The following is a 27,491-nucleotide window of genomic DNA, read 5'->3' on the forward strand; positions in this document are numbered from 1 at the left end:
TCAGCTTCCAACGCTCTTCCTTGTCGGCTTTGGAGGTCCACATATCGGCAAACAATTATGTATTTGCATGCATATCCGATGTCCAGTGATGAAATAAAGGGCAGTGGTTCATGTGTCCATGAAAGTACGATTTCTTGGTAATTTTCACTATTTTTGGTACCTCTCCTATTTGTCCGAATTTATGTTCTATGTTGTTCTTACTTTAATTATTTCGTTTTGGTTACTTTTCGTTGAAATGAAATGAAATGTCGTATGGCTTTTAGTGCCGGGATATCCCAGGAAGAGTTCGGCTCGCCAGGTGCAGATCTTTCTATTTGACACCCGTAGGTGACCTGCGCGTCGTGATGAGGATGAAATGATGATGAAGACAACACATACACCCAGCCCCCATGCCACTGGAATTAACGAATTAAGGTTAAAATCCCCGACCCGGCCGGGAATCGAACCCGGGACCCTCTGAACCGAAGGCCAGTACGCTGACCGTTCAGCCAACGAGTCGGACTACTTTTTGTTGATTTATTATAAGTTCTCTTCGACGTGCAATCTTCACAGGTCATACGAACACTGCTTGTCTATTTTCTTTCTCTTCTTCGCAGCCTTACGTCATTTCTTCTTGCTTGTTGATTGGTTGCATCACCTTGACATGACTGTTTGCGTCACCGGCAACTTCCTTTCTAATTAGTACCGAGAATGTATTCTTCCGCGCTTTTCTATTTTTTATTGGTCATTTCTGTTATTTGCCTTTAGGCTTTGTTATATTAATTAATTAATTGGAAATTTTTAATATTCTTTCTGGACTCCCTTTCCCTCACCATTTTGTATTTTTGTTAAGATTTTCATGTCTGTTGTGTAATTATTTCTGTTAGCCTTACAGAACTATATTGCCTCCTATCTGGAACCTTCTACAGCGCTATTTAAGGGTCAAGTCTACAGGATGCTGCCCTCACTCTCCTGGTCTTACTGGAATCGCCGCCAGTACTCTACGGCAGCTCCTATACTGCACTTTCATTTTGGCAAGATACTTGTCGGCATGCATTGGGAATATCGGCTTCTTGCCAACATGTCCTTCGCTACATTCTGCTCGAGGTCAATCAGCTCGCCTTTCGCTCATGTGTTGAGCGCTACAGCATGACTCGTCATCCGGCGTAGCTGCACTCGTTGTTGGCTTGGCTGACCTTTGTATTTTTACTTCAGACATGAAATAAACGCCAGCCTAGGCTTTGGTTTTCTTCGTAGCGAGATATGTGCTCATCTACTGAGATTTTATTGACTATTTTAACCAGTCGTGTCTAGTACTTGGAAAGGACACATTATTTTATATGTCGGCTGGTTCGTCTATGAAGGTTATTATTTGCAGCTCACTACTGGATAATGAAGCTGGTGGACTAAGGTCTTTTACAATTTTCTTTGAACTTTTTACTCCTTGGTGGAGAATTGAGCGCTGCAAGTTCCAACTTTACTGTAACTTTACTGTGTAAACTATTTTGATAGAAATTTCGTACATTCAACTTTGTTATTCTTTTGATAACTTTAATGTTTATTTATTTATTCATCTTACATAGCTTCAATTATCGGTCTGGTTTCGATCAGCCTTCAGATGAAGGTGTTCACTCAGATATTCTGAATTTCTCAGGTGTCGAAAGACAACAGTCTTACTTATATTAACATTTTTATACGCACAGCCGATGGCTACCTTTTTGGTCAAGGCCATGCGCACAATATACATAATAAGTGCGTATTCAATCGTTAATTATTTTCGAAGTCCCTCTAGTATTTATTGTCATCTTTACATTATTAATATAATAAATGTTGTAACTGCTGTTCCCTTATTTCTTATTTCCCGAGAAACTTGGAAACCCTCTCCGGCCATTCCTTGTTTTCTCCACATGGTGTCAAAACCCGGGACAGCAGATTTCTTTTTGCTATTTTGTACTAACTTGAATTATTATTGTTTCAGAAGATCATTTTGAAGTTCCTTCCTATTGGTTCCTGATGCAGCCTGCAGTTGCCCCAGTTAACCTGGATGCCAGCATGCTGCCCGAGGACAAGCTGATACGAGCTCGCGCTGCTTACAAGGGACAGCTAAGCCTGTTTCGTAAGTTCCTTTCCAGCTGGGAAGACGAGACTTGCAATGTTGACAGTCTTGTCCAAAGGTTGAAAAATTATGAGGTGGCTTACAGTCGTTATGACGAAGCCCAAACGAATTTAGAAATTCAATGCCCTGAGCAGTCAGCCGATCGGGAGGAGGTTGAGTATCTTTATTATGAAGGACACGCTCAAGCAGTTCAAATCATTAAGCGTCTTACTCATTCTTTGAAGCAGATATAACTTTATAATTCAACTCCCTGTTCAGGATTGTTGAAAACTCCTGATAGTTGCGCTCCGGTCTCTTTACCTAAAATTCATCTTCCTCAGTTTCGCGGTAATGAAGGCGAATGGGTTTCCTTTTTTGAATTGTTTGACTCTTTAGTCAACCAGCATGAGTCACTTCCTGACATTGAAAAATTTCATTACCTTCGTTCTTCGGTACAAGGTTCGGCGTTGAAACTCATTGAGTCTCATTCCCTTACCGGTGATAACTATAAAGTTACCCTAGGGTTATTGAAGGAACGTTATGCTAACCCTCGTCTGAGGATACATCGACATATGCAAGCCCTATTTAATTTGCCTGCTACTAGAGCAGATAAGGTTCAAGCATTCAGAGCATTATTAGACACTATCGAACTGCATGTTAAGGATTTGGCGATTTGAAATCAACCGGTTGAACTTGTGATACTTTTTAGTATATTTGATTTCTTCCAAATTTGATCAGGATACTTTAAAAATCTGGGAGTTCGAGATTTCCAATTCTCAAACAGTTATTTATAATAATATAATTCAATTTCTAAAGCAGAGATGTCAGATTCTTTCAGCTGACGATTTTAAAATGAATGTCCAGCCTTTAAAATTGACGAATAAAATTCCGCTGGCGTCAAAGGTCTCTAAGTTCAAATCTTTTTCAAAACCTCAGGTGTTGAATGTTCAGACCAAAATTTCGAAATGCGGGTGTGGTTTAGAAAGCCATTTTTCTGTATTTGTGCCCTAAATTTAAATCGCTGTCCATAGATGACAGGAAGCTATTTCTTCAAGCAAATATGCATTGTTTTAATTGCCTATCCAGCAATCATTTGCTAAACAAATGGAACTCTACTAATTCTTGTAACCATTGTGGCTCTAAACATCACTCTTTAATACATCGCCACAACAAAACAGGAGTTAATACTTCATCGGCAGATTCTGTTCAAGACAGTATTCCATCTGCTAGTGCACAAACTCTTACTCAAGTTTCATCCTCTTTGCGAGGTTCTCAAGTATTGCTTTCCACAGCCGTCGTTCAAATAAAGGATTTTGGAGGTCAATGGAACTCGGTTCGATGTCTGATGGATAATGCCGCCACTCACGACTTTATTAGTGAGAATCTGATAGAAAGGCTAGGGTTACAAAAAATTCCTACCGATGTGGAAGTCACAGGCTTCAATAACAACAAAACATCTTCTACTAGTTTTGTGAGGATCTGTGTTAGGGATTCTATTCAAAGCAATGCACTTTTTAATTTGAATTGTTTAACTATGACAGTTATCGGCAGTAATACACCTCCTCTTTCCTTTGACATTCAAGACTGGGCTATTTCCCCACAAGTTAATTTAGAAGACCCTAGTTTTTTGAGAGTGCACCTATAGATCTTTTATTAACTGCTGATATTTTTTGGCAAGTATTATTACCTGAGAAGGTACAAATTATGCCTAATGTGTTTGCCCGTAAAACTAAGCTGGGTTGGATCCTCACTGGGCGTCTTCCTAAGAATTCTATGACTGTTAAACCCCAATGTCAATTCATTTCCACTCAGGATCAACATAATCTGGAAAGATTTTGGAAATTGGAAGAATTTTCTTCATATTGCCTTCAACTTTCTGAGCAGGAGCAAGTTTGTGAACAACTTTATAAAGAAACTACTTTTCGTAATTGTGATGGTAGATTCGTGGCCCAACTTCCTCGTGTCTCCAATCCCCCTCTCTTAATTAATAATAAGCCTCCTGCTCTTAGGGCCTTGATAGCTATTGAACCGAAATGTAAGAATGAGCCCTGTCTTAAACTTCAATATACTCAATTCATGGAAGAGTATGAAGCTTTAGACCATATGGAAGTAGTAAAGAAAACTGAAGACGCTAGCCTCGCAGATTCTGTCTATCTTAATCATCATCCCGTTTGGAAGAGTGAAAACGAAAAATCTAAGAAAATTTGAGTGGAACGGCTTGGTGCCGAGATATTTTGTGAAAGTAACGTAAAGTAACTTAAAGTGTTGTACGTTTCTTGTAACATGAAAGAGAGATTCCAGAATGTTCTGGACGTGTAGTTAGGAAGTATGCGTGTCATTGTGAGTTCACTGATAGAAGAGTTTTCCTTACCTTGTAACTGGCGAGCTGTATATACGTTGTAGCACTGTAGTGATTAGTAAGACATTTATTTGGTACCAAGGTGCGCAGCTTACGTTATGTTAAACCTTTTATTAGAGGAGTGGAATTCCTCTTATATTTTACAAGGATGAGAAATGGAAACGGGTTAAAACCCTTCTTTAGTTATGTTATGTTGGTTTTCGTGCGCTTCCGATTTGGTTTGTTTTGCATTGTCTATGAATAAAGTTGTTGTCAAGCTGTTTGAATTGGGACTTGACATTATCCTCTGGGTTGGACCTTACTTTTATATCCAGATCCCTGGCCCGCTCTCCTTTGGGTCATCCTGCCGGGGGTACGGCACAGTGGTGGTAGCAGAGCGTGGTTCGATCTGGATTTCCTTTTTTTTCATTTACTTGCGAAATTTGAGCTCCCAGAGCTCTCTCGTCTCGGTGCTTGTAATTTTGCCTTGTGTGTTGTATCATTCACACGATGTCTGCTCGCGACATTATTTATCCGGGAGCTTTGCGGAAGGAGGAATTGCTGTATGAGTTAGCAATACGTAATTTAGAATCGAAAGGGACAGTTAAGGCCGATGAACTCTTGTTGAGGAACAATTTACATCGGAATGTCTCAGCGCCCTGTTATACCGAAAGCGAGGTCACGAGTTCGGTATCCCTTATTGAGACTAACCTCTCTGATATCGCCTCAGTGATGGATTTTCTGGAGAGCGACGTCGCTTCGCCCCATCAACTTAAGAGAGTGCAGGGTCGTTTGATGCATTATGTTCATCGTGTAGGTGATTTGCTGTCATTAGACTTAAAGGAGGAGGTGTTAAATCAGGTTCAGGATTTACAGGTCAAATCTTCTACGCTTTTAGAGAAAGTTGAGACTTGGCTAGCTGACCCGTCCATCAAGACTAAGCCAGTGTTACCTTCCACTGCGGCGGTGGTAGGCGAGTTAAACCAACCCACTCCTGACCTTGGGCCTGACGGGCAGCGAACTTCCCTCGAGCCGCATTTCTCATCTTTAGAGCGTTCTTCAAAACAGACTACGAGGCAACAGCCACCTTTGTCGCCGCAGGTTTCACCATTTTCGAGTATTCCTCACCCATTGAATAACATGCTGAAGGACAGCCCGCGCTACTCAGTGAATTCGGCGAGTGATGTGGTTGCATTTCTTCGTTTTCTTGTCGAATTCTTGGATCACGCTCAAGTATTTGGGTTGACGCATGCACAAATTTTACAGGTGATCTATCCGCATACTGTTGGAGTTCTTTCTGATAAGATTGTTAATGCTATATCGGAACAATTATCGTTGCATCAGTTTCATGCCCATATACTAACTCACTTTATCCCCGCTAGGGCTCTTAATTCTTTGGTGCAACAATTCTACTTTCGTGTGCAACGTTTAAATGAGACCTTATCAGAATTTATTTCTGACATTAAATTTTATGCCAGGGTATTCGCACTTGATTATACGGAGGAGCAGGTGGTTTCGACTATCGTGGAAGGAATTACTCCGTCGTATCGTTCTTGCTTGTGTTTTGTGTCTCAGCCTCGTAACTTTGCCGAGTTAGAAGCTATGGTCGTCTCGGCGGAGGGCATTCGACATGCCGACTCGCTTCGCGATCCTGGTCTTTCTTCTGGCCGGGGTGTATCTGAGCGTGCTGTTACTCGTAAACCCGCCCCGTTAAAAATATGTTTTGGCTGCGGCGCGTATGATCATCTCCGTAATAAGTGCCCTTCTCGATCTCTTCAGGCACAAGGGCCTAGCCGTGGTTCGAGTACCGAGGGGCCGCCTAGGGTTTCGAAGGTTGTATGTTTTCGCTGTGGGACCCCGGGTCATGTAGCGAGGGATTGCACGAAAGGGCCGAAAGGTATCTGACTAGACCGGCAAAAGGCCAGGGACAGGCTCATTAATTCGCCGTCGCCTAGTCAAAATCATCGTACGACTCCAGGTGAACGTTTGTCATCCTGTCCTGCCGAATGTTTGCAGATAACGACCGAGAATAAGGGGGTAGCTCCATTTGTCAAGGCCGAGATTAATAATGAGCCAGTGACGGCACTCTTAGATACTGGAAGTGTTGTTTCCTTTGTAAGCGAGAAGTGGTTTGGTCTGCATAAATCTGTGTGTAAATTTCCCGTCGTCCACCCGGTTTCCTTTTCCTGTGTGGCTGCTAATTCTTCTAGAGTTGAAGTCTTGGGAGTTGTGAAGTGTAAGATTCGTGTTGCTAATTTTTCGTGGAAATTTCCGTTGTATGTGGCCAAAGATTTACCGTGTCCTGTAATCTTTGGATCTGATTTTTTCGCTTACTCAGGCTTGGTTTTGGATATACAGGAAGGGTCCTGCTGGTTCAAATTTTGTCGTGATGTTCGGATTCCTGTATTGCGGTCTAACTCGAGTTCTTCTTTTGCCGTGGTGCCCTCTGAGGACGAAAAGGGCTCCGATCTTAGCCATTTGCCCGAGGATCAGGCCAAGAGCATTAGGGAGTTGTGTGATGCCTTTCCCGAGGTTCTGACGGAAAAATTGGGGATGACTAACTTGTTGGAGTACAAGATAGAGGTCTCAGATTCTATTCCTGTTAGGAGTCCGCCCTATCGTCTTTCTCCCCCAAAAATGCGAGCATTGAAGGAGATCATCGATAACATGTTGCAGGAGGGAATAATTCGGCCTTCCACGTCCGCTTACTCCTCACCCATATTTCTCGTGCCTAAGCCTCAGGGAGGTTACCGTCCAGTTTTGGATTATAGGTCATTGAATAAGAAGGTGATATTGCAATCTGTTCCGCTCCCAGACTTGCATTCCTGTTTTTCGTGGTTCAGAAAGGCTAGGTATTTTACCGTCCTGGATTTAAACCAGGCATATTATCAAATCCCTTTGGCAGAGGAGTCCCGTCATTTGACAGCCTTCGCAACCGACTGGAACCTCTACGAATTTTGTCGATTGCCCTTTGGCATTTCCACTGGCGCTGCGGTGCTTAGTAGGCTTCTAGATCAGTTGTTTTCGGATATTAAATTCAGTTATCTTTATCATTACCTCGACGATGTCGTCATCTATTCGGAAACCTTTGAGGAGCACCTTGACCACCTGCGCGAAGTGTTGTCTAGACTGCGTAACGCTGGCCTGACGGTTAAATTGTCGAAGGTTTCCTTTGCAAAGCCGCAGATGTCCTTTTTAGGCCATATAGTGTCATCTAATGGAGTTTCAGTCGACCAGTCTCGCACCCGGGCCATTGATGAGTTCAGACCCCCACAGGACGTTAAAGGCGTCGCCCGCTTCATCGGGATGGTAAACTTCTTCCGTAAGTTTATCCCTAACCTTGCTAAGCGTGCTGGGCCTCTTAACGCCCTCCGGCGTAAAGGGGTGAAGTTTGAATGGGGTACTTCACAACAAGCAGCCTTCGAGGATCTGAAGTTGGCTATAACTAATGCTCCCATACTTGCGATGCCCGATTTTTCCAAAACCTTCATTGTTCAGACCGATGCTTCAGCCTCGGCGGTTGCAGCTGTCTTAATGCAGGAATCCGACCTGGGCCGGCGACCTGTTGCTTACGCTTCCAGGACCTTGACTCCTCTTGAAAGTAAATATTCAGTCTATGAGTTAGAGGGTTTGGCTGTGTTGTTTGCCCTAGAGAGGTTTCGAATGTATTTAGAACATGTCAAATTCGAGCTTGAAACCGATAACCAAGCGTTGAGCTGGGTCCTGGGTAAACCTAGGAAAACGGGCCGTCTAGCTCGGTGGGCCATAAGAATATCGGCGTTTCAGTTCGATGTACGGCACATTCGAGGCTCGGACAATGTTGTGGCCGATTCGCTTAGCCGCATGTTCACTGGTCAGCCTATTCAGGATGATGACTCTTCTGACCCTGAGGTCCTAACTTCTTTACCCCTGGCTGGAGCGATCTTGACTGATGCCCCGTTGTTATACCATGATCTTGCAAAATTCCAAGTGGAAGATCCTATCTTAGGGCCTATTGTCCAGCAGTTGAAAGAAGGCAAGATTGTTAACCCATATGTGTTAAGAAATGGTGTCCTTTGCTGTCCCTCCCGCTCTGATCACAAGATGAAAGTTGTTGTTCCATCGGTATTAGTACCTATGATATTTAAATATTTCCATGAAACTCCTTTGGCTGGTCATCTGGGAGTGTTTAAGACCAGGGAGAAAATTCGCGAAACCTTTATTTGGAAGGGGCTGGATGCTGAAGTCCGTGAGATGGTCAAAGCGTGTAAGATTTGTAGGATGAGCAAGCCTGCCCTTAATACTCGGGTCGGCCTGTTGTCTTCTACCCAGGCTACGCGACCCATGCAACGTCTATTTATAGATTATGTGGGACCCCTCCCCAAGTCAAGGACGGATGGCAATAGATTTATATTTGTTTGTGTCGACGGCTTCACTCGTTTTTCTTGGTTTTTTCCGACGAGGTTAGCCACGGCAGAGTCCACCATAAGGTGTTTAAAAACCATATTTTCTTCTTTTGGTCCGAGCCAGTACTTGGTGTCCGATAATGCGAGGGCGTTCACGTCGAATTTGTTCAGAAAGTTTTGCTTTAGCCTGTCCATTACGCATGTGACAACGTCCCCGTACCACCCCCAACCCTCTTATGCAGAGAGAGTCAACCGCAATTTGCGGGCCGCTCTCATCGCCTTCCATCATGACGATGTTTTGAGATGGGACACTTCGTTGCCATGGCTGGCTTTCGCATTTAATTCTGCTGTACATGAAGCGCATCAGTTTTCTCCTGTGTCTCTTATGTTCTCTTTCGTTCCCAACTCTCCACTCAGTAATCTCTGGAACATTGATGAACTGTTACCAGAGAGGATTGACCCCCTTAACATCAGGGCAATTTGGAAAAAGGCTAAGGAAAACCTCAAGGTGTCCTATGAGAAGAAGAGAGAACGTTACAATGAGGGGCGCCGACCGACCGATCTCGCTGTAGGAGATAATGTTTTTGTTAAGAATTTCGTGCCTTCCGGGAAGCTCGCTCCTAGATTCCGAGGACCGTATGAAATTATTGATTTCTTAACGCCGGTCACCTTGTTGGTAAAGGATCCGGAGACGGAGAGAGTCTTCCGAGTTCATCTTTCGCAAGTAAAGCCTGCTTAGCGTTTCAGCTACGGGTACCTTGGTTTCATGTGGTATGAAGCTTTAACTTGGTTATCCGGAGAGTTTTGACTCATTTCCATTCTTGTCGGAGATATGCTCTTCCCTTAGTTAGTTTAAGTTTGTTCTTTCCTTTTTTTAAGAAAAACAAATCTGGATGTATTATTTATTTATTATGAATGATTTAATGTGAGTCCTCCCGGAGTCCTATCGCACCCGTACTGCTCCCATGCCCCCCGGTCCGGTCCCCTACACTGCATTGGCCCCCTGTACCCTGTACCGGTGGATGGATATCTTTCGACATCTTTGCTGGCCTCCTGCTTTATTTTACAGTGGACTGGAGTATCCACCTACGCCCACTGCTCCATGAGAAGGGCCCCTCGTGGCTGCGATTCCTGGCGATCATTGACTCCAGCCGCCGTGTCTTACGGCTACCGAGTTCAGAAGGATTGGGATTTCCAGCGTCTGAGTTGCCTAAGGAGGCTCCGAGACGGTCCGCTACTGTGGCCGTTGTCCTGCATGCATGCCGCTCAAGGTTTGGTTGGGTTGTATCCCAGCTATGATGGTTGCCGGCCCTGATGGCCCACCTTTCCCCTGGCGATTGCTGGGGACATCTTCATTGAACTGAATGTTGCCATATCCCGGGATATACTTGTCAAAGACTCGCTACGTCATTGTGGTGTACAGTAAGAAACTAATTTTTTGATACAGCAAGGATGTAAATTCAGAGATAATCTTGGACTCACTACGTCATTTTGGTGACCAGCAAGAGTATTAATTTTATATATTATCTGGGCAAAGACTTGTTTCTTCATTTTTATGTGCAGCAAGATGTTACTTTTGTATATAGTTATTTATTGTAAAGCAAGACCACTATTGTATATCCAGCAAGTATTCAAGATAATGAACTTTATGCGGCTGATCTTTATGGAAGGAAAACACTTTGGTCAACCCTGGGTTGGTGTTTTGGGGGGGAGGTCTGAACCGTGTGTTTGGTCTCCTCCCGCCTTAAAGGACTTGGTTCCTGTGCTGTGCTCCTAGCGAGCTCATTGAAAATTTACTACCATCATTGTGCGTATTTCTGAATGTCCTAGGCATTGATTGTGTAATAAATGTGTCTCTCCCTGTTCCTCACTTATGGCTCCATGGACAAGGAATTCTTTCCGTCCTGGGGCGTCCCTCCGTATTTGCATTTCTTTCGTATGTCGATCGTCTGCCATGCTCCCTCGCGTGTACTTACCCCCTCCCGGCTTCTCCGAGAGAGGGGCGTGATGACGTTGGTATCGGGACCTACCCCTCCCGGCGAGCCAGTGTGCCTCGCCGGGCGGTGGTCCGTCTCACTTACCTGCTGCTCTGGGTGGAGAGCACTACTCTTGGGTCGAACCGAGGACCGTGAGAGGGGCATGGGAGGTAAGATCTACTGGCTTGCTATGTGTTGGTAGGATGATGGGAGGAACTAGGAACTTGTACAGTTATGTAACGCCATGTATCTGGTTGTAATTGATCAGGAACGGCTTGGTGCCGAGATATTTTGTGAAAGTAACGTAAAGTAACTTAAAGTGTTGTACGTTTCTTGTAACATGAAAGAGAGATTCCAGAATGTTCTGGACGTGTAGTTAGGAAGTATGCGTGTCATTGTGAGTTCACTGATAGAAGAGTTTTCCTTACCTTGTAACTGGCGAGCTGTATATACGTTGTAGCACTGTAGTGATTAGTAAGACATTTATTTGGTACCAAGGTGCGCAGCTTACGTTATGTTAAACCTTTTATTAGAGGAGTGGAATTCCTCTTATATTTTACAAGGATGAGAAATGGAAACGGGTTAAAACCCTTCTTTAGTTATGTTATGTTGGTTTTCGTGCGCTTCCGATTTGGTTTGTTTTGCATTGTCTATGAATAAAGTTGTTGTCAAGCTGTTTGAATTGGGACTTGACATTATCCTCTGGGTTGGACCTTACTTTTATATCCAGATCCCTGGCCCGCTCTCCTTTGGGTCATCCTGCCGGGGGTACGGCACAATTTTAACATGAAGTAGGATACAACTCGGCAACCAACATTTAAGATATAGTTTTATAGATTTACTGATAGATGAAGGAATTCCTGTTCAGGATACACATGCATCATACATACTGTACACACAGCATTGTCGTATTCTTTTTCAACGTCGAGAGCACCTGAGTGAAAAGCTCTTCTCATAGCATCCACCTTTCAGTTCATTAGTAGTACCATAATGTTCGTGTGTATACGGACAACGAGATACATTAAATATATCGATATTTCTCGATATCAAATTATATTGCCGGGCCGATTGGCTCAAACGGTTGAGGCTCTGGCCTAGTGACCCAAACTTGGCAGGTTCGATTGTGGCTAACTCCGGTGGTATTTGAAGGTGCTCAAATATGTCAGGCCCGCGTCGGTATATTTACTTACACGTAAAAGAACTCCTACGGGACTAAACTCCAGCACCTCGGCGTCTCCGAAAACCTTAAAAGTAGTTAGTGGGACGTATAGCAAATGTTATTATTATTATTATTATTATTATTATTAAATTATATAGGCTATTTTAATTACAAGAAATTATATTTAATTGTGTTAAATTTGGGAGCATGATAGTACGAAGAGAACCAAAATAATTCAGAGAATCAAACATAGGCCCCTAAACATCCAAATATTGCGTGCAAAGTTCGACTCACTGGCTGACTGGTCATCATTGAGGCCTTCGGTTCAGAGGGTCCTGGGTTCTACTCCCGGCTGGGTCGCGGGTTTTCTGCTTGCTTGTTGTTTTAAGGGGCCTAATATCGAAGGTCATGGGCAACGATGTCCGGCTTTTTAATCGCGTGTGATTAATTCTTCTGGCTCGGGGACTGGGTGTTTGTGTTTGTCCCAACACTTTCATCTTCATATTCAGACAACGCACTACATTACCAACCACCACAGAAACATACAATAGTGCCTACGTCTCTCCATGTAAAGTTGGCATCTGGAAGGGCATCCAGCCGTGAAACAGGGTCAAATCCACATGTCCTACAGTTCGAGCACGCGATCTCACAGATGTGGGAAAGGCGGTAAAAAAAAATGTCTAAAATCATTATCAAAGGTTTGTTGTATTTCCACCGAACTTGGCATGTTTAGAACATTGTTTATACACTGCGACATTTCACTATTTTTGTCAAGTACATCCACCCTGTACGAGTCGGAGGATTCATTTTCGCAATTGAAAGTAACCTTCACGAGTATAACGCAACACAGAAATTCAGATCTACCCGGAATATAAAAATGTCTGCAACAAGCAACAGGCCAACAGCATCTAATCTCACACACAGAGAACACAGAGAACTGAATGGATAGCGAATAATATGAGGACAAAGTCCTTGTTATCGGTCACTGCCATTTCTCTATACTACAGTAATGTCAAACATTTCGGACCACATAAAGAAATCAGGAAATATCATCTAGAACTTTTATTTCTGAGCTCTTACATATATATCACCTGATTTCATTGAGTTAGACCAAGTATTGTAGAAGTTAAGAATGTTTAACTGTTGGAAGGTAACTCCAGAAAATGTGGTAATATAATGTACTTTATACCCTAGTTGATTGCAAGTATTACCACCAAGATTTTTTTGTGTGTACATATCTATATGTGGTGGCGATTTTAGTAAAATTAAAAAAAAAAAAACGAAAAATGTGGCATCTTATTTTTCGTGTTTATTTTTTTCAAAGCAGCCCCAAGATGGTCGATTTTCCCGTGTTCTTGTCATAGGTTACCGGGCGAGCTACCTGCGTCAGAAATATCTGCCCGTACAGTTTCACTTGCACTCTACAGGTGGCATCCAAAATCACCTCTCTGACACCGATAGCTTGCCCTGAGAACTATGACAAGTACAAGGAAAAATCGACCATCTTAGCACTGGTTTGAAAAAAAATGAAATAAGAAAACGGTGTCGCATTTTTCGAAATGTTTATTTATTTATTTATTTATTTATTTATTTATGAATACATCCATAACAGGGTATATCCCCAATTACAATGGATGGTACAAAATACATTCAATATATGAATGGTACCTATGTGTACAAAATAATATATAACAATTAAAAAACCAAGATTGCCTTGACTAAATTAAGAATAATTTAAACACATTTTCAATAAAACATACAAACATATAAAGTATTAAAGTTAAGGAAGATAAAACAAATAAGCAGAGAAAAAAGAAACATATTCAAAAGAACAGCAAATACACGAACACATATACATTTGAAAAATAATAGTGGCATTACATACATCATATTTCAGTGCTGAATTTTCTCCAATAAATTATTCATTATAATGTAAATATTGTTTTAACATTTTTGAAAATAAAGGAAGTGATAAAGCAAAATCTATTTGTCTGCTGTCTGAAGATATTTTGTTATATACTTCACACATTTTTACAACAGGTGAATGTTTATGATGTGAGGTGCTTGAGAAGGGGCAGTAAAATGTTTGTCTCAAACGAAGAGTTACCCCCTTGGTATTGAAGTTGATTCTTTTAATAAACTCTTGGTTATCTAATATTCCATTAACTGTCTTGTAAAGAAATATCTGTTGAGCTAATATTCTACGTGTACTGAGCTGCACTAAACCAAATTCATTTAATAGAGTTCTATAAGAATCTCTTTGATGATATGATGATCGGTTATATGTTTTAAAATATAAATATCGCAAAAATGTGTTTTGTATTTTTTCTATTTCGTTAATTGTACACATGTACTGAGGAGACCACACTACACATGCATATTCAAGTTTACTTCTAACAAGATGACTGAATAAGATTTTTAAAGTATATTCATCGCTAAGTTCCCGAGTATTTCTAATAATAAACCCTAATTGTCTAAAGCCATCGTTTGTAATTTTGTGAATGTGACTGTTGAATGAAAGTTTTGAATCAAGCATAACACCCAGATCATTTACTAAATTACACCTCTGCAAGATCTCACCATTTATACTGTAGTTATTCACAGTCACGTTCTTATTACGAGAAAATGTGATCACAAAACACTTTTTAATATTGAAAAAAAGCCTGTTTGCAACACACCATTTGTAACAGTTTTTCAGATCGGCTTGCAATTCCATTTATATTTATACTTAACTGACCCCACCTATGACTAAGTGTAATGAGGAATCTTGGTGGTAATATTTGCAATCAGCTAGGGTACACAGTTTATTTCCAAAAATTTTGAGTTTTGATTCAACCTTCCAACAGTTAAAAATATAGAACTTGTACAACACTTGGCGACGAATCAGACCACATACATTATATCATGTTAGATGTACGAGCTCGGAAACAAAATTACAGAGGTCTAATGGCAAACTTTTAGTTCCTAGATGGCATTTCCTGATTTCTTTATGTGGTCCTAAACCTTTGACCTGCACTGTAAAATATTTCGTGCCTTTCTTTTATCGCCATAGACCACTCATGAAGTTTGCACTTAGTTATTATTTTTTACGAATTGTTTGATTAATACGACTGTTGCTTAATTTTTCTAACGAACTTTTCGATATCGGTGATGTGATATCATTATCATTAGGGAGTTATTTTACAACTCTTCATGAGAGTATGAATTTTCCTCGGAGGAAAAAGTTACATTCTGTGATCGACAATTTCTGTATATGGCAACCTCAGCGAAAAATAATAACTTTACCTCGCTCTGGTATTGTATCAAATACCTGTGGTAGTGCGGCTGATGCCGCTTCCCTACAATCCAGGTCAGAAACCATTGTCCTTGTGTGAAACCACAAAATTATCGAAACACAATATCGATACTGAAATATCGAATAACTTATCATTGCAAATGTACCGTAGCAATTTTTACTGATATCGATAATATCGCAGCATCCCTACTTATGCAACATTTCCTCTTATGAATCCCCACAGTGAATTATCAAATGTGGTAAGGTCAGGGCTTCGTGGTGGCCGGGCACGTAACGCCGACAGCACGGGTATCCCACGACCAATCCAGCGAGCAGGAAATGCCTGATTAATACTGTCTATTCGCGCACTGTGATGACTAGACATCGAATGTATAAGCTGTACAAGTCACAAATATAAATATGCTACTATGCTGCAAAAAGTGGTAAAATATGCACGTAATAAGCTTGTGTAAAATGCATACGTAACATTCCTTTACTTAGAGTCACTCGATTCAAATAAAATGATGATCATGAATAAAGAATTGAAGGAAAAACAAGACGTCGCACTCTATTTACAGCTGCGACTGTTCCGCAAGTACAAGCAATCCGTGCATTGTGTGTGAGACGTGCCATTCTCCCAGTGTTCCCTGTCAAAATAATATGCACATGTTTCATAGATAAGACACAGTGCGTTAATTTATTTATTATTTATCGTATGATGAAGGAAGGAATATCACCTATTTATAAAATATGTACAAAAATACATACATATACACACCCTCTCAAGTTCTTAAAAATGTTCACAATACTATGTCCAGATTGTTAATCCACTCAACGGCTTCTTGTGTTAGGTTGTAAACGGTCTGAGGGGACATTCGAGCACTATATGATCCATGGTTTGCTGTTCTTCAGCGCAGTCGCAGTGAGGAGAGAACTTCCATCCCCACTTGTTCAGTATAGTGTGTTAATCAATACACATAATAAATCATAAGGCTGTAAGAAAACCGTGTACAAACACAAGCGTGCAGAAACACACTTAAATACACACCTTTCTTGTCCATAATTTGCTTGTGAGTACACTACAACAAACTTCTCCAAGTTTTCTGGTATAAATCTGTGGCGTTCGTTTGTTAAAATTAGCTTCATTGCGAAGAATGCTTTCCCCACACCCACGGATGTGACAGGACAGTAGGTACTTGAATACGGGAGCGGATACTGTGTCCTTGTCTTGACTTGTACTTTAAATCTTACCGCGGCTGTAATATCCATTGAGAACAAGGCCACTCATTCCGTAAGAATTCACGGGATTAATTTACATGTACTTGGAGCTTGCTTATAAACTGTGCTGAAACATGCAATAAATCCGAAATTAGAAATGCATGCACTAATCTCAAACATATGCGAATATGCATAGACTAGATATGCATTTTTAACATTAATACTTCCTCCAATTTCAGCTTCCAACGCTCTTCCTTGTCGGCTTTGGAGGTCCACATATCGGCAAACAATTATGTATTTGCATGCATATCCGATGTCCAGTGATGAAATAAAGGGCAGTGGTTCATGTGTCCATGAAAGTACGATTTCTTGGTAATTTTCACTATTTTTGGTACCTCTCCTATTTGTCCGAATTTATGTTCTATGTTGTTCTTACTTTAATTATTTCGTTTTGGTTACTTTTCGTTGAAATGAAATGAAATGTCGTATGGCTTTTAGTGCCGGGATATCCCAGGAAGAGTTCGGCTCGCCAGGTGCAGATCTTTCTATTTGACACCCGTAGGTGACCTGCGCGTCGTGATGAGGATGAAATGATGATGAAGACAACACATACACCCAGCCCCCATGCCACTGGAATTAACGAATTAAGGTTAAAATCCCCGACCCGGCCGGGAATCGAACCCGGGACCCTCTGAACCGAAGGCCAGTACGCTGACCGTTCAGCCAACGAGTCGGACTACTTTTTGTTGATTTATTATAAGTTCTCTTCGACGTGCAATCTTCACAGGTCATACGAACACTGCTTGTCTATTTTCTTTCTCTTCTTCGCAGCCTTACGTCATTTCTTCTTGCTTGTTGATTGGTTGCATCACCTTGACATGACTGTTTGCGTCACCGGCAACTTCCTTTCTAATTAGTACCGAGAATGTATTCTTCCGCGCTTTTCTATTTTTTATTGGTCATTTCTGTTATTTGCCTTTAGGCTTTGTTATATTAATTAATTAATTGGAAATTTTTAATATTCTTTCTGGACTCCCTTTCCCTCACCATTTTGTATTTTTGTTAAGATTTTCATGTCTGTTGTGTAATTATTTCTGTTAGCCTTACAGAACTATATTGCCTCCTATCTGGAACCTTCTACAGCGCTATTTAAGGGTCAAGTCTACAGGATGCTGCCCTCACTCTCCTGGTCTTACTGGAATCGCCGCCAGTACTCTACGGCAGCTCCTATACTGCACTTTCATTTTGGCAAGATACTTGTCGGCATGCATTGGGAATATCGGCTTCTTGCCAACATGTCCTTCGCTACATTCTGCTCGAGGTCAATCAGCTCGCCTTTCGCTCATGTGTTGAGCGCTACAGCATGACTCGTCATCCGGCGTAGCTGCACTCGTTGTTGGCTTGGCTGACCTTTGTATTTTTACTTCAGACATGAAATAAACGCCAGCCTAGGCTTTGGTTTTCTTCGTAGCGAGATATGTGCTCATCTACTGAGATTTTATTGACTATTTTAACCAGTCGTGTCTAGTACTTGGAAAGGACACATTATTTTATATGTCGGCTGGTTCGTCTATGAAGGTTATTATTTGCAGCTCACTACTGGATAATGAAGCTGGTGGACTAAGGTCTTTTACAATTTTCTTTGAACTTTTTACTCCTTGGTGGAGAATTGAGCGCTGCAAGTTCCAACTTTACTGTAACTTTACTGTGTAAACTATTTTGATAGAAATTTCGTACATTCAACTTTGTTATTCTTTTGATAACTTTAATGTTTATTTATTTATTCATCTTACATAGCTTCAATTATCGGTCTGGTTTCGATCAGCCTTCAGATGAAGGTGTTCACTCAGATATTCTGAATTTCTCAGGTGTCGAAAGACAACAGTCTTACTTATATTAACATTTTTATACGCACAGCCGATGGCTACCTTTTTGGTCAAGGCCATGCGCACAATATACATAATAAGTGCGTATTCAATCGTTAATTATTTTCGAAGTCCCTCTAGTATTTATTGTCATCTTTACATTATTAATATAATAAATGTTGTAACTGCTGTTCCCTTATTTCTTATTTCCCGAGAAACTTGGAAACCCTCTCCGGCCATTCCTTGTTTTCTCCACATGGTGTCAAAACCCGGGACAGCAGATTTCTTTTTGCTATTTTGTACTAACTTGAATTATTATTGTTTCAGAAGATCATTTTGAAGTTCCTTCCTATTGGTTCCTGATGCAGCCTGCAGTTGCCCCAGTTAACCTGGATGCCAGCATGCTGCCCGAGGACAAGCTGATACGAGCTCGCGCTGCTTACAAGGGACAGCTAAGCCTGTTTCGTAAGTTCCTTTCCAGCTGGGAAGACGAGACTTGCAATGTTGACAGTCTTGTCCAAAGGTTGAAAAATTATGAGGTGGCTTACAGTCGTTATGACGAAGCCCAAACGAATTTAGAAATTCAATGCCCTGAGCAGTCAGCCGATCGGGAGGAGGTTGAGTATCTTTATTATGAAGGACACGCTCAAGCAGTTCAAATCATTAAGCGTCTTACTCATTCTTTGAAGCAGATATAACTTTATAATTCAACTCCCTGTTCAGGATTGTTGAAAACTCCTGATAGTTGCGCTCCGGTCTCTTTACCTAAAATTCATCTTCCTCAGTTTCGCGGTAATGAAGGCGAATGGGTTTCCTTTTTTGAATTGTTTGACTCTTTAGTCAACCAGCATGAGTCACTTCCTGACATTGAAAAATTTCATTACCTTCGTTCTTCGGTACAAGGTTCGGCGTTGAAACTCATTGAGTCTCATTCCCTTACCGGTGATAACTATAAAGTTACCCTAGGGTTATTGAAGGAACGTTATGCTAACCCTCGTCTGAGGATACATCGACATATGCAAGCCCTATTTAATTTGCCTGCTACTAGAGCAGATAAGGTTCAAGCATTCAGAGCATTATTAGACACTATCGAACTGCATGTTAAGGATTTGGCGATTTGAAATCAACCGGTTGAACTTGTGATACTTTTTAGTATATTTGATTTCTTCCAAATTTGATCAGGATACTTTAAAAATCTGGGAGTTCGAGATTTCCAATTCTCAAACAGTTATTTATAATAATATAATTCAATTTCTAAAGCAGAGATGTCAGATTCTTTCAGCTGACGATTTTAAAATGAATGTCCAGCCTTTAAAATTGACGAATAAAATTCCGCTGGCGTCAAAGGTCTCTAAGTTCAAATCTTTTTCAAAACCTCAGGTGTTGAATGTTCAGACCAAAATTTCGAAATGCGGGTGTGGTTTAGAAAGCCATTTTTCTGTATTTGTGCCCTAAATTTAAATCGCTGTCCATAGATGACAGGAAGCTATTTCTTCAAGCAAATATGCATTGTTTTAATTGCCTATCCAGCAATCATTTGCTAAACAAATGGAACTCTACTAATTCTTGTAACCATTGTGGCTCTAAACATCACTCTTTAATACATCGCCACAACAAAACAGGAGTTAATACTTCATCGGCAGATTCTGTTCAAGACAGTATTCCATCTGCTAGTGCACAAACTCTTACTCAAGTTTCATCCTCTTTGCGAGGTTCTCAAGTATTGCTTTCCACAGCCGTCGTTCAAATAAAGGATTTTGGAGGTCAATGGAACTCGGTTCGATGTCTGATGGATAATGCCGCCACTCACGACTTTATTAGTGAGAATCTGATAGAAAGGCTAGGGTTACAAAAAATTCCTACCGATGTGGAAGTCACAGGCTTCAATAACAACAAAACATCTTCTACTAGTTTTGTGAGGATCTGTGTTAGGGATTCTATTCAAAGCAATGCACTTTTTAATTTGAATTGTTTAACTATGACAGTTATCGGCAGTAATACACCTCCTCTTTCCTTTGACATTCAAGACTGGGCTATTTCCCCACAAGTTAATTTAGAAGACCCTAGTTTTTTGAGAGTGCACCTATAGATCTTTTATTAACTGCTGATATTTTTTGGCAAGTATTATTACCTGAGAAGGTACAAATTATGCCTAATGTGTTTGCCCGTAAAACTAAGCTGGGTTGGATCCTCACTGGGCGTCTTCCTAAGAATTCTATGACTGTTAAACCCCAATGTCAATTCATTTCCACTCAGGATCAACATAATCTGGAAAGATTTTGGAAATTGGAAGAATTTTCTTCATATTGCCTTCAACTTTCTGAGCAGGAGCAAGTTTGTGAACAACTTTATAAAGAAACTACTTTTCGTAATTGTGATGGTAGATTCGTGGCCCAACTTCCTCGTGTCTCCAATCCCCCTCTCTTAATTAATAATAAGCCTCCTGCTCTTAGGGCCTTGATAGCTATTGAACCGAAATGTAAGAATGAGCCCTGTCTTAAACTTCAATATACTCAATTCATGGAAGAGTATGAAGCTTTAGACCATATGGAAGTAGTAAAGAAAACTGAAGACGCTAGCCTCGCAGATTCTGTCTATCTTAATCATCATCCCGTTTGGAAGAGTGAAAACGAAAAATCTAAGAAAATTTGAGTGGTATTCAATGGTTCATCCCTGGATGATCAAGGAATTTCTTTAAATGATATTCTTTTGACTGGTCCTTCTATTCAAGTTGATTTATCTATTATATTGTTGAATTTTAGATTGTTTCCTGTTGCGGCGATGGCCGAAATTTGGAAGATGTATCGACAAATTCTGGTTGATCCTGCTCAACGTGACCTGCAAAGGATTCTTTGGTGCGATGATCCTAAGAAACTAATAAAAGTCTTCAGGTTAAAAACTCTAGCATATGGATTGAAACCTTCCGCTTTTCTGGCGATCAGAACTCTTCACCATCTTGCTTAATTGGATGGTCATCTCCTTCCTCCTGAGGTAAGTCAGGCTCTAACTACGTTCTTTTATGTGGACGATTTTTTGTCCTCTTTTTCTTCAGTCTCAGAGACTACCCAGGTTGCTAACGGTTTGGTTCAATTACATGAAGGTGGTAGATTCGTCTTACAAATGTGGTGTTCTAATCACGATCAATTTCTAAATACCTTTAAGGATAGAGATCTGATTAATGATTGCGTAGAATTGTTTAAGGAAGAAACTACCATCAAAGCTCTTGGTATATATTGAAGTCGTATGCAGGACATACAGTATTTACTTATAAATTGACACTCTCCGCAGAGTCGCCTACCACTAAACGTCAAATCCTTCCAGAAATTGCAAACATATTTGACCCTTTGCAATATTTAGCTCCCATTATTGTCCTGGCTATACTTTTCATGCAGGAGTTGTGGACATTGAAAACTACTTGGGATGAAATTGTGCCCTCTAGCTTTCTTAAAAAATGGATTAAATATAGAGACAGCCTTTTTGAAGTTTCTACTATTTTCAAACGTAGAGTTCTCATTAAGCATCCCCCTTGCTTATATTCTGGAACTTCATTTGTTTTTTGATAGGCCTGAAAAGGCATAAGGGTGCTGCGCTTACCTTGTCTCAAGAAACGGACCATTTTTTTCCAATCTTGTGTCCTCGAAATCCAAGGTGGCCCCTTTAAAGGTTGTTTCGCTATCTCGGTTAGAACTCTGTGTCGCCCTACTCGCTGTATAATTGTCCGATAAATTACTTCAAAATTTAAAGGTCCATATTTCTCAAACTTTTTTCTGGACTGACTCGACGATTGTCTTGTCTTGGCTCGCTAAGCCTTCATATCATTGGCAATATTTTGTGTCTCATAGAGTTGCTAAAATTCAAGAACGAACTTCAGTTGACTCCTGGCGTTACGTTCCTACTCGCGAGAACCCTGCTGATGTGATTTAGAGATGTTGTAGTCCTCAGTGTTAAGCTAACCTTGCTTTATATTGGCACAGTCCTACTTGGCTTATCCAGTCCACTTCTCAATGGCCTAGCTATCCTAATTTAGAGTATGTTGAGCAATTTGAAGTTCGCAGAACTTCAGTTTCTGCGCATGTTGTCATTACAACTTATCCATTACTTTAAAGATTTTCCACTTTCCACAAACTCGTACGAGTAATGGCTTATGTTCTCATATGGAAATATTTTGTAGTAGATCAACATTTAAGACCTTGAGAATTTCTAACTGCCTTGGAATTAAGGGCAGAAACTAAAATAATCTTTTCTAGTGCAACAAGAAACATTTCTGGAGGAGTTTCGATTCCTCAGTAAAGGTATTCCCTTGGAAAGGAGTAGTAAACGTTTGTCGTTGTCACCCTACCTTGATCACGATAATCTTTTACGAGTGGGTGGTCGGTTGTCTTCTCCAATTTTATCAGAGGATAGGAAGCATCCCATCATCTTACCTTCTAAACATCACGTTACCAAACTGATTATCAGACAATTTCATTATCAGCATTTGCATGCCGGTGCTCGCACTTTGTTATATCTTATTCGTGAACATTATTGTGTCATTAACGGGATTCATGAGGTTAATTCTGTGATACGTAAATGTGTAAAATGTTTTCGTGCCAATCCCATGCCTTCATCTCAGCTTACGAGCGATATACCCTCATTTAGATCTCAATCCTGTCGCCCTTTTGAATTCACCGGTGTTGATTATGCTGGTCCATTTTCCTATAAAACTAATCCTTTGAGGCCTGCCTCTAAGACTTCAGGTAAGGCTTATGTTGTTCTGTTTGTTTGCATAGTTACTGGAGCTATTAACCTTGAACTTGTTACCAGCGCTTCTACTTCTTATTTTTAGCTGCCTTCTCTCGATACTCTTCTCGTAGAGGGGTGCCCTTAGAAGTTTTTCTGACAATGCTAAAACATTTTGTGGAGCTTCGGAAGAATTAAAGCGAGCTATTGCTTCTTCCTCAGCTCAGCAGGAAATTCAAAATTGTGCCTAACTGAAAAGATTTACGTGGAATTTTATCCCCCCTATGCGCCCCACCATGGAGGCCGATGGGAATCCTGTGTCAAACTTCTTAAGCGTCATTTAAAGATAACTTTGAATTCATCTTTCCTTTCTTATGAAGAATTTAATTCACTCCTTGTTTTGATTGAAGGTGCAATACATTCTAGGCCACTTAGCCCTTTGTCTCAAGATCCTCAAGATCTTCTTCCCCTTACTCCATCACATTTTTTGATAGGGCAATCCATGGCCTCCTCTCCTCCGGCGCTGCTCCGGTGACTTGATTTATCTTTGCCAATTTTGTGGAAGATAGAGGCTGCTCGTGATAGGTTCTGGCATCGTTGGCGCCTGGAATACCTGGGGCAGATTCAGGTAGGGAGTAAATAGAAATTTGAACAACCCAACATCAAAGAAAGCGACTTGGTTCTTCTGCGGGATCCGAGTCATCCCTTAGTTTGGCCATTGGGTAGAGTTGTTCAAATTTTTCCTGGGCAGGATAAGAGGATTCGGGTAGTAAAGATCCGCACTAGTGGTGGATTCAGTATTAGACCCATTACGTCGGTATGCCCTCTCCCTCTTGATATTTCTTGATTAATTTGTAATCTATGTTACTGTAAGCCCCGAAAGAATATTTTTCTTTTTTTTTTTACTTTCCGCCCTTACCCCAGTATGGTTCATACGTCCATGAACGTACGATATGTTGGTAATTTTCACTATTTTCGGTACCTCTCCTATTTGCCCGAATTTATGTTATATGTTGTTCTTACCTTAACTATTTCGGTTTGGTTAATTTACGTTGATTTATTATAAGTTCCCTTCGACGTGCAATCATGTCACAGGTCATACGAACACTGCTTGCCAATATTCTTTCTCTTCTTCGCTGCCTTTCGTTATTTTTTCTTGCTTGTTGATTGGTTGCATCACCTTGACATGACTGTTTGCGTCACCGACAACTTCCTTTCCAATTGGTACAGAGAATGTATTATTCCGCGCTTTTCTATTTTTTATTGGTCATTTCTGTTATTTGCCTTTAGACTTTGTTATATTAATTAATTAATTGGGAATTTTTAATATTCTTTCTGGACTCCCTTTCCCTCACCATTTTGTATTTTAAGATGTTCATGTACTGTTGTGTAATTATTTCTGTTAGTCTTACAGCACTATATTGCCTCCTATCTGGAACCTTCTACAGCGCTATCTAAGGATCAAGTCTACAGAATTGTGCCCTCACTCTTCGGGTCTTACCGGAATCTCCGCCAGTACTCTACGGCAGCTCCTATACTGCACTTTCATTTTGGCAAGATACTTGTCGGCATGCATTGGGAATATCGGCTTCTTGCCAACATGTCCTTCGCTACATTCTGCTCGAGGTCAATCAGCTCGCCTTTCGCTCATGTGTTGAGCGCTACAGCATGACTTGTCATTCGGCGTAGCAGCACTCGTTGTTGGCTTGGCTGACCTTTGTATTTTTACTTCAGACATGAAATGAACGCCAGCCTAGGCTTTGGTTTTCTTTGTGGCGAGATATGTGCTCATCTACTGAGATTTTATTGACTATTTTAACCAGTCGTGTCTAATATTTGGAAAGGACACATTATTTTATATGTTGGCTGGTTCGTCTATGAAAGTTATTAATTGAAGCTCACTACTGGATAATGAAGCTGGTGGGCTAAGGTCGTTTACAATTTTCTTTGAACTTTTTACTCCTTGGCGGAGAATTGAGTGCTGCAAGATCCAACTTAAGGTTTTCTGATCCAAATTGTAACTTTACTGTGTAAACTTTCGTTATCGAAATTTCGTACATTCAACTTTGTTCTTCTTTTGATAATTTTTATTTTTATTTACTTCTTCATCTTACTTAGCTTCAATTATCGGTCTGGTTTCGATCAACCTTCAGATTAATTTGTTCACTCAGATATTCTGAATTTCTCAGGTGTCGTAAGACAAGAGTCTTACTTACTTATATTAACATTTTTATGTGCGCAGCCGGTGGCTACCTTTTTTGGTCAAGGCCATGCGCTCAATATACATAATAAGTGCGTATTCAATCGTTAATTATTATCAAAGTCCTTCTAGTCTTTATTGTCATCTTTACATATATATATATATAAAATAAGAGTTTTGTCTGTACAATGCTCAGAATTTGAAAAGAATGGTATTTCTGTATCGGTCATGTCCATAGTAACAAGGAAACGCACTTTTACTTTTCTGTCTGTCTGTCTGTCTGTCTGTCTGTCTGTCTGTCTGTATGTATGTATGTATGTATGTATGTATGTACATGCATCAGGAGAAAACGGCTGTAGAGAATTTAATGAAAATCGGTATGTAAAGTTGGGGGATGAGCCACTACAATCTAGGCTATAAATCATTTTATTAACGCTAAGTGAAATGGTAGTTTAGGAGACGGTCTAAAATGAAATTCTCAAATATATATGTTATCCAGTGGTCCTATCCTAGTGAAAATCGGTATGCAAAGTCAGAGAATAAGGTGCTATAATCTAGGTCATAAATAATGTTACGCTGAATGAAATGGTAGTTTAGGGGAAGGCCTAAAATTTAATTCTCAAATATTTGTGTTATTTGTGGTCCTATCGACAAATATTACATAACTAAAGTTATATAGTATTAAATTTCCGATCATTTATGTCTTGTATATTGTTACCGTATCGGCTATGATAACAGAGATATTCATGAATTTTGGTTTTTGTTGTTAAGTCCATATCAGCGCCGAGTCACGAGAAAATGGGTAAACAGTATTTAATGAAAATCGGTATGCAAAGTCTACAGTCTATGCTATAAATATTTTTGTAAGACACCCTAATATCACAGATTCGAAAGAAAACTAAATGTGAAGGTCTACAATACAGAGAGCTCATAACATTGATCAACAATAACATTACATTGACCATTGTTTGTTCTGTTGTGTTTTGTGTCCCTGTTGCAACTCATAGTTGCGAATTTTTTTAAAAATTTCTTTACGTCATACCGACACACATAGATCTTATGGCGACGATGGGATAGGAAAAGGGCTAGGAGTGGAAAGGAAGCGGCCCTGGCCTTAATTACGGTACAGTCACAGCATTTGCCTGGTGTGAAAATGGGAGACCACTTAAAACCATCTTCAGAGTTGCCGACAGTGGGGTTCGAACCCACTATTTCCCGGATGCAAGCTCACAGCTGCGCGCCCCTAACCGCACGGCCAAGTTACCTGCTCTTGCCGAGTATAACAGCCTGCCTGAATATTGGCGGGATGTAGCTGGGGAGTGAGATAACTTTCTTCTTTAGCATGCCATTCTTCTGGTTCATAAATTTTCTGGTATTACTGGTACGTAACACACTGGTTCATCGTAGCATGCGAGTTATTCAATCCGTACTCTGAGGCACTGATTGGAATGACCAGTGTGCATATTTAACGAAATAACGGCAGAAGAGTGTTCACGGTTGTGTGCGGCCTGGTCATTCCAGCATTGGAACTTTGGACTGTTAGATCGGCACCGTGGTACTGTTCGTTAAAGTGAGAAAATGTGCGGGTTTCATTTGTTCGAGTATTTGGTATGATAACAATACTTTTAATTACTAAATTCCTACTGAAATTTTTGTAATGGTCTAAGTTGACATAGTTAAGAAAACCACAAAGACAGTCTTTCTGAGAATCCCGTAGCGAAGCACAGGTACATCAGCTAGTTATTAATATAATAAATGTTGTAACTGCTGTTCCCTTATTTCTTATTTCCCGAGAAACTTGGAAACCCTCTCCGGCCATTCCTTGTTTTCTCCAGGTTCAGTAGGTGTCGTTCAATCCTGTCGAAACCAACATGTCTCCTTAAATGCATGCGCAACCGGGAGGGGAACATATCAGTTCCTTAACAAGTCCTGGTACAGATGTCGGTTAGAAACTCCGTCCAAACTGAATGGTCAGAGTAGTGGCCTTCGGCAAGTGAGGCCCGGGGTTCAATTTCCGGTCGGTTCGAGGACTTTAACTTCGCCTGGTTAATCTCTCTGACTCGGGGTGCTCGTCTCAAATTTAGATGAAGTCAGTTCCTGACTTTTATTCTTCTTATCATTTCTTTGTTTCTTAATCCGTTTACCCTCCAGGGTTGGCTTTTCCCTCGGACTACAGCCTGGAGGGCAGTGTCCTGGAACGTGAAACTTGGGGTAGGGAGATAAAACTAGAAAAGGAAGAGGGAAGGAAGCGGCCGTGACCTTAAGCTAGGTATCATCCGGCAT

The sequence above is a fragment of the Anabrus simplex genome, chromosome 2 (assembly GCF_040414725.1).
Source record: "Anabrus simplex isolate iqAnaSimp1 chromosome 2, ASM4041472v1, whole genome shotgun sequence".
NCBI classification, from domain to species: domain Eukaryota; kingdom Metazoa; phylum Arthropoda; class Insecta; order Orthoptera; family Tettigoniidae; genus Anabrus; species Anabrus simplex.